This window comes from Amblyomma mixtum, chromosome 5 (genome assembly GCF_055824585.1).
Source record: "Amblyomma mixtum isolate Tamu chromosome 5, ASM5582458v1, whole genome shotgun sequence".
Lineage (NCBI taxonomy): Eukaryota > Metazoa > Arthropoda > Arachnida > Ixodida > Ixodidae > Amblyomma > Amblyomma mixtum.
This window is the reverse complement of record NC_143016.1, coordinates 199,970,080-199,977,868: the sequence shown is the minus strand read 5'-3', so window position 1 is coordinate 199,977,868 and position 7,789 is coordinate 199,970,080. Positions and strand designations below refer to the sequence as shown.

At 44.3% G+C, this 7,789-nt stretch overlaps 1 long non-coding RNA gene across 1 annotated transcript; it reads left to right on the top strand.

Moving 5' to 3' along the window:
- The first annotated feature begins 263 nt into the window (after nucleotides 1-263).
- On the top strand, nucleotides 264-2,342 carry LOC149345416 (uncharacterized). The gene is made up of 5 exons (XR_016282842.1): nucleotides 264-395; nucleotides 1,068-1,124; nucleotides 1,237-1,387; nucleotides 1,504-1,669; nucleotides 1,973-2,342. It is a non-coding gene; the product is annotated as an uncharacterized LOC149345416 (long non-coding RNA).
- Nucleotides 2,343-7,789: the final 5,447 nt, after the last annotated feature.

The following is a 7,789-nucleotide window of genomic DNA, read 5'->3' as shown; positions in this document are numbered from 1 at the left end:
TTCGTCTCTTGTGTCTTCGTCTTTGGCTGCGCTACAGTGTATTGGTAGTTTGCCAAAGTGGTTTTAACCGTTTCAAGTAGAAATAAATCTTAGTGCAAGCTGCAAAGTGCTTAGTTTTACATGAAAGTATTAGATTCAATTTGTTTTTTGGTTATTTGATGATTTATTTCTTTTTACGTTTAGAAATTTAGTACTTCATTTGGTCATTTGGCGTTGCAGAGGCTAGCGATAGCTACGTGCGCGAAGTGGATGCTGCGTACGTTGTACGTTTCGCTGCGCACTTTCTTCCGCGCTGGTTGGCACTTCACGCCGCTGCAGTTTGCGGTTTCCACTTTTTCTGCGTTAACGTTTACTACCAGTGTTGCACTGAGATGTGAGCCTCGTTTTCCGCAAAAGTAAGTAATCTTCCATTTCTCTTCTGTGGTGAAAGTGTCGGCCTTGCCTGCTAAGCCACTAACGCGCCTGATTGAACCTTTGGTTTACAAATCACAAAACAGTATCAGCCAGTGTTTTACATACCAAAGTGCAGCGTTGAATGTATTAAAACGGGGCATTTTCATGTATTTGAGCTTTTGTTAAGTGAATACAGCTAGGCTGCTCTCGCATGCTACTTGCTTTCTTTACCAAGGTGGTGACAAGGTGAACGTGACAAAGCTTCAAACCAACCAGCTTCGTACGTTGATAAGGCGCGAATTTTTTTCTACACATTGATTAAAGTCTGTGCTCTATTGCATACTGGCAGGGTTTTATTCTTGCCAAGGACTCATCTGGCCACCTAGCTGTGTGCTCCAATTCTCCTTGCTGTGATTGCCGTCTGTGAAAGTGGCGTTAAAAAGGCTTTGGTTATCTTAACTGCGTCAAGCTTTTATTTCATTACGATTGAGAGCCCCGGCACAAAGGTAGTTTACTCAGTGGTGCTGCTCTTTATGTGTGCAGGCTGTTTGAAAGTGCAGTGAAGTACTACGGCTCTTTGCAGGCATGGCAGCTTTTATTTTTTGGAAAACCATTGCACCGTGCACAGCTGGCGTTGTCCCTGCTTCACTGTGAACATTTCGTTTTGGGTACAGGCTGTTCAACAGTGGTTTTCAGAGGACCTCCTTGCCTGCTCAACTTCTCAAGTTTTGGTAAGCACGCTTTGCAGCTGACACCTTTTCTTTCACTTCATGCTTTCTTGTATAGGTCTAGACTGTTTGCTAATGTTCATTCCACAAGCCCCATTATTTGTTTGTCCTTTAGAACTCCAACTGTTGGCCGGAGGAGCAAGGACCTGGTCTAGTTTCACGCAAATTAATCGCAGCACCTTGTAGTTGGTTGTTCAGACGACTTGGCCTGAAGATTGTTTCAGTTCTGAGGTGGGAATCTGGACGAATGCTTCTTGTGCAGTGAAGTAAGTAATCTCTTGCCCCCTGTTTGAGCTTCATCGTACAGATTAGAAAGGGCTTCTTTGGCAATGCAGTGTTAGGAACCTTATACACAGGCACTTTTATTTATCTTATCTTTCAGATGTGCCCCTGTGTGGCTGTCAAGGAGAGGTCCAAGATTTAACCCATCTCTGGTGTATACTGAAGTGATGCAGGCATTACCAGGACAGCAGCATCTGTGCTATGTTTTCATGCTAGGGTGCAAGATGTCAACCATCAACCACTTTTGATTCAGCCACATCTTGCAGGTATAAGAGAAGAGTGCACTTGCTATTGACTGCTTGGCTTTCAGTGTCCATGCATGCTGTTTGAATTTTGCTTCTGTTAAAGGCCTCCACAGTGATTGACTTCTTGAGTTTATGGCTAGCCGTAGCACTCTGCTGAAATGCCGTTTGCAATGACATCATATGCATCTATGTTTTTATTTTATTGCCTGTGCTGTCACTCCTTGCCATTTCCTGGTCTTATTTGCTTCCGACTCCTCATTGGCCATTCTACATGCACCTGACTGACTGTGCTTTTGGTTACTCTAATATTTTTCACGGCTGCAGGCTGCTGAACAGAGCTGAATTTGACTTCCCCTTGTTACCGTCTAGTTGGCATCCTCCTTGCAAGAAAAGCGATTTTCGGAACACCTAGCGAGCTCTTCACTGCCATCCACATCACAGCAACTTGCTCATCAATGCATCCGTTGTGAACAAGGCCCGGGGCCGAATGAATTTTTGATTTAACAATTGGTTGCTGCTCGACACTTTCCCGTCATCCAAGTGCTTACCGTTGTAATGTCAGCCAAACCAGTGAAGCTACCTCCTCCGTGGCTTCTAACATTAATTTCCTGGTCCCTTTCTTTTTTTGTGTGGGTGTATGCACTGGATTCAATAAAGAGTAATGCAGTGACTGAAAAGTGTGCTAGCACATGCATTTATGCCTCATTACTACAGCCATACATCCCTTGTAATGTGGGCTGATTGTTCGGGTCATTGCAAATCAGCTTTGAGTTCTTTTTTGAGATGTGTATACCAGAGAAATGAACTATAACATTTCTAAAGCTTTAGAGGGTTTAAAGGCAGCACTAAAATCAGTCTTGAAATGCGTAAAATAATCCAGGCACCCATTTCGGAAAAAAAAGGAACGTCTAAAAAAATTATAGAAAAGTTCTACCTCAGAAGTTTTCTAGCCTATACAAGCGTAGCGTTAGCAGAGCTAATAGAGGGCTAGTAAACGTCTAAGTCTAAAAAACTGCTTAGCTGAAACTTCTTTTAGATGAAGGAGCTAGACACCGCAGCGGACACGGGACAGAGAAAGAAGACGACACAGGGCGGTACTTGCAACTAAAATTTTATTTGAAACTTCATGGCTTTATAAAGACCGAGGCACGTGTGATCTTACAATCGGGTAAAAAAGGATGAATGAAAAGCAACAGATAACAACACCTAACTGACAACAATGCACAGGAAAGATATGCGAGTCACAATGTACAGAAATCAGATTTTAAACCTTATATGCAATGCTCATCATGCGAGTCACAATCTACATATACCAGAAGTGTTAAAAACAGTCGACCGCATGTGGAAGCATGAAAACCACAAGACAAAGGAAGAAAAAGAACGTCAAAAGGAAGCCACCCAACCTGTTACCTGTCAAGGAAACCCAGTTCTTTTTGGAGGATGGAAACCGAAGGCGAACTAATGCATTCATCCGGTTGCGAGCGCAAGATGGCAATGGCCTCTACAATCTCTCTCTCAAGCTGCCCCTTCCTTCTTCTAGCAATCTGGGTCTGGCTGAACTGAAGGCAACAACCCTGACACTTGCGGCAATGAACAGGCAGATTCGAACCCCCCGCCTCCCCCAAGGAACGCGCATGTTCTCTCAAGCGATCATTTCTTTCTCATTCTTTAGATCATTCTTTTAGATGTCAAGCTTTCTTTTCAAAAACTTTTTTTAGACGTCTATTAGCGCTTTTTGTGTTTCGTGGGTACTCCTTTACAAAGCCTATGTCAGACCCATTTTGGAACTTGGCTGCATACTCTTTTCTGGTTCCCCTAAATACAAGCTTCGTCCATCACTGCTGTTAGAAAGGCACCCACTGCGCCTCTGCCTTGATCTCCCTCAGTCAGTTTCCACAGCAGTTCTGTAGCTGGAGGCTCGTATTCCTGACCTTAACTCTCGGTTTCAGCTATTAACTGTCAGGACTTTCTTGCGGGCATTTCAGTCTGCTCCTGGTGTGGGTACACCCATTTTTGCTTCTCACCCATCTCTTTTTCTTAGCCCCCCAAAGCCCTTTTAATCAAAACCTTTTATCGATCATTGGTGTAGATCTCAGTTTTGTACATAGAGTAGGTTCTGCAACGTCCCCTGTGGATATTTCGTTTTGTAAGATTTCATTTATTGAAGCCTTAAGGGTGCATGGGCATTGCATAAGGCGGGGGCAAGAACACTGTGTAACAACATATGATACCAGCTCAACAAAAACAAAAAGCAAAGGAACGAAACAAAGCAAAAAAAAATCATGAAAAGAGACAGTAACACAGGATCAGATTATTTGGTAAAGCCGAATACATCATGTGTACGTAAGACACAGATGACTCGCTAGTTTAGTGCGGCAAATTGCTCGATCTGTGCAAGAAGCAATATTATCAGGCAGGACATTTCATCGGGCTATGAAAGCCGCCGCGGTGGCTCAGTGGCTATGGTGCTCGGCTGCTGGCCCAAAAGACGTGGGTTCGATCCCGGCCGCGGCGGCTAGAATTTCTTTGGAGGAGAAATTCTAGAGGCCCGTGTGCTGTGCGATGTCAGTGCACGTTAAAGAACCCCAGGTGGTCGAAATTTCCGGAGCCCTTCACTACGGCGTCTCTCATAGCCTTAGTCGCTTTGGGACGTTAAACCCCACAAAACCACAAACCATCATCGGGCTATTGCGTCTGGAAAGAATGAATCATTCATCGCTGACGTGCGGCCTTTCATGGGAGCTATGGGATGACTGAGGTTTAGGCGAGGGCATATTCTTGATGGCAACTGTAGCAAAGGATGCCTGCTAATAGGGCGCTAGAAAAAAGAATGAAGGATACGATGCAACGTGATTGGAGACCTGGGAGGGAAAGGGCTCGTTTTAGTGCAGTGACACTACTATCACGCGAGTACTGTGGCATAATAAATTGTGCAGCTCGATTGTGAACGGCTTCTAATTCATTTGTAAGGTATGCTTGCGAAGGGTGCCAGATGGATGAGGTGTATTCGAGCTTTGGGCATCCCAGTAAAAAAAAACCACTGGAACCAACTGGATTTCCAATGGGTTCCAATTGGACAAGTTCAGTATCCAATTGGAATGGTGTTCCAATTGGATGGTCCAAATGGACTGTTCATGTGGACCATTTGGGATTCCAAGTGGTTCCAATTGGACTATCCAATTGGACCATTTGGGTTTCCAATTGGTGAGCCCAATTGGTCTTACCCATTGCATCCAATTGGTCCGCCCAACTGCACCCAATTTATCCAATGAATGTTTGCATGTTTGACAAAAAAGGTAGAACTAATACAATAAGAGCTATCAGCAGCTTAGCCTAATAAATTGTGCTCATCACCTACACCACCACTGGAGCTGAAATTAAATTAAATAACTGCGCTCAGTGGGCAAGCGTCATTGGCCCCAGCATGAGAGCCTAATAAATTGGGTATATAAGTTGGAGCAGAAGTGTGTTCTCTGGATGTACATATTGAGCTAATGTGTGCTACTAATGCCTGAATGTGCAGTGTTGCTTGTGTGTGATGCATGTGTGTCTGTTGACTTTGATTTCCATAAAAGCATGTTAATTTCAATTCCATAGAAAAATGTTGATTGGCACTAGGCAGAGTGTCTTCCTGCAGTCCTCATAAATCAGTTTTTGTTTTTGCACATTACAATGTGTTAAGTTGCAGAAATATTTATCCAAGATCCTAGAGCATATTATTCAAACATTTAGCTACCTTTCTCAATGAACGTAACATATTTTGTGAATATTTTCTGGGGGAAATAACTGCCTGGCTGAATGGGTCCAATTGGCTAGTCCAGTTGGATCTAATTGGTCGTGGGCTAAAAACACAACCGGAACCAATTGGGAAATCCAATGGAAAGCAATGGGAATGTCCACTTAGTTCCAACTGGAATGTCTAATTGGTTCCAATGGTTTTTTTTTTTTACTGGGTTGAGTATGAGGTGTACAATTGTTTCCACAGATCTACCACACACTGTACACGTGACATCTTCTTCGTTAAATTTCTTTTTGTAGCTGCGCGTTCTAAGACATCCTGAACTAGCTTCAAAAAGTAGGGCACTGCCTCTTTAGTTATCAGAGAAAATTTCTTTCCTGATCTGCCTTTTCCAATATCGATATAGTTCTACACTACGCTTCTTTTCCATTGAATTAATCCAATTTTTAACTTCCACATTTTTAACCTGTGATTTAATGCTCTTTCTTTCTCCGTCCTCATGACCGGCGTATTTGCTGGTTAGTTTTCTAGTTCTTTTCCGACACTGTGAGTCAATGCTCTTTCTGTCATCATCATCAGCAGCAGCAGCAGCAGCATGACTACGCCCACTGCAGGGCGAAGGCTGCCAGCTACGGCCACCATATTCCCGCGAATTTCTTAATCTCATCCGTCCACCTTTTCTGCCGCCCCCTGCTACGTACGTTTGCCCACCTTTTATCGTCCAATTTTCTCAGGCGTTCTTCATAGAGTATTTTACTTCCCGTGCTTCGAATGATGTCCAGCCCATATCCCCTTGTACTGCCTCGTTTCCCAGCAAACCAAGAACCTCTCAGAGACATCTAGCTAGACGTCTCTGAGAGGTTTTTGGTTTGCTGGGGTAGTTTTGCCGTGGGCACCCAGTGCTAATCTTCCAACAGCTCTCTGATTTACGTCTAATCTCGACTGAACTTCTGCCCTTAAGCACAGAACCGCATTGCCGAAAGTAAGCCCCGGCACCATTATTCCTTTCCAAATACCTCTCGGTACTTCATATTTGTTGTACCTCCATAATGCCCTATGTTTCATTATCCCGGGGTCTCTTCGTCCTTTTGCCCTAAGATTTGTGACGGAACAGCGCAAAACACCGGGACAAGAGACAAGCGCTGACTGACAGTTGTCAGACCAGTTGTCAGTCAGCGCTTGTCTCTTGTCCCGGTGTTTTGCGCTGTTCCGTCACAAATGAATAACCAACATGCCCAAGCTGCTGTCCTGGCTTGCCCTAAAAGCCTGTTCATGCTTTTCCGTGTATATCTGCCCTTAATTTAGCCATATCCCGAGGTATTTGTATTCGGCCACTTTGGGTATATCGTGGCATTGTCAGTTGTATCGTTAAAAATCATCACACCTGATTTAGTTGCTCTAAAGGCCCATCTCCATGGGCGCATTCGAGGCGCACGAGCGCAGCGCCTACGCGTACCAGCGTACATCTTAAAGCAGCGCGATACACAGGACGAGAGAAAGAAACAAGAGACAACACGAGCGCAATCTAACAACTGGTTTTATTCCTAAAAGGGTTAGTTATATACGCACCTAACACAACGATAAAACACAGACACATCGCGATAGCCCCCACAAACACGTACGTGCATGTAGCGGACTGAAAAAACCGCCTCATCCCAAAAAAGCCATTCAGCATCTTAGCACATGACAAGCATCTGCAATCAGCCGGTCGCCACACATTCCCCGAGAGCGCGAATCTCTTTTTCTACGAGATTAATGGAAGGCGAGGCGACACATCTTTCAGACTCCTGGCTTATCAAAAACGCCTCAACTAATTACCTGCAGGTCCTATCTGGGTGACAGAACAGGATATTAAGGCGGAAGCCTTTAATGCCTCATCGTTGTAAGCAGGAGTTGTCGACAGAAAATGTCACGCTTTTCAATTGGTCGAAATGCTCGTGACGTCACAGTGCGCGAATTTCAAATGGGGCCAATTGTACTTTGGCTAGTAACCATGCAACCAATCAAAGGGATCGTATAGTGATGCTCCAACTAAGTTGGACTGAGTTTAGGTAATTGCTTAATTAATCAATTAGCCTAATTAAGATAGAGGGGAATGAAGAGGTCAGAAAAAAACAGGAAAAGAAAAGAAAGACGCGTGCCGCAGCGACAACAGCGTCCGCGGAAGGAGACGCTGCTGAAAAAAACAGATAAGTACGAAGCCGCGTTCGCTCCACCACCACACACTTCCCCACTCAGTTCGACGTTGCTCGTTTCATATACGTTGTGTCGAACATCCTAGACAGTTCCAACAATTGACAGGTGAATGACAGAACACGATGGATAGAAACACAATAATATAATGAAATAACAGCGCAAGGAACGGGACGAAAACACGAAGGAAGAAGACACAGACACGGGCG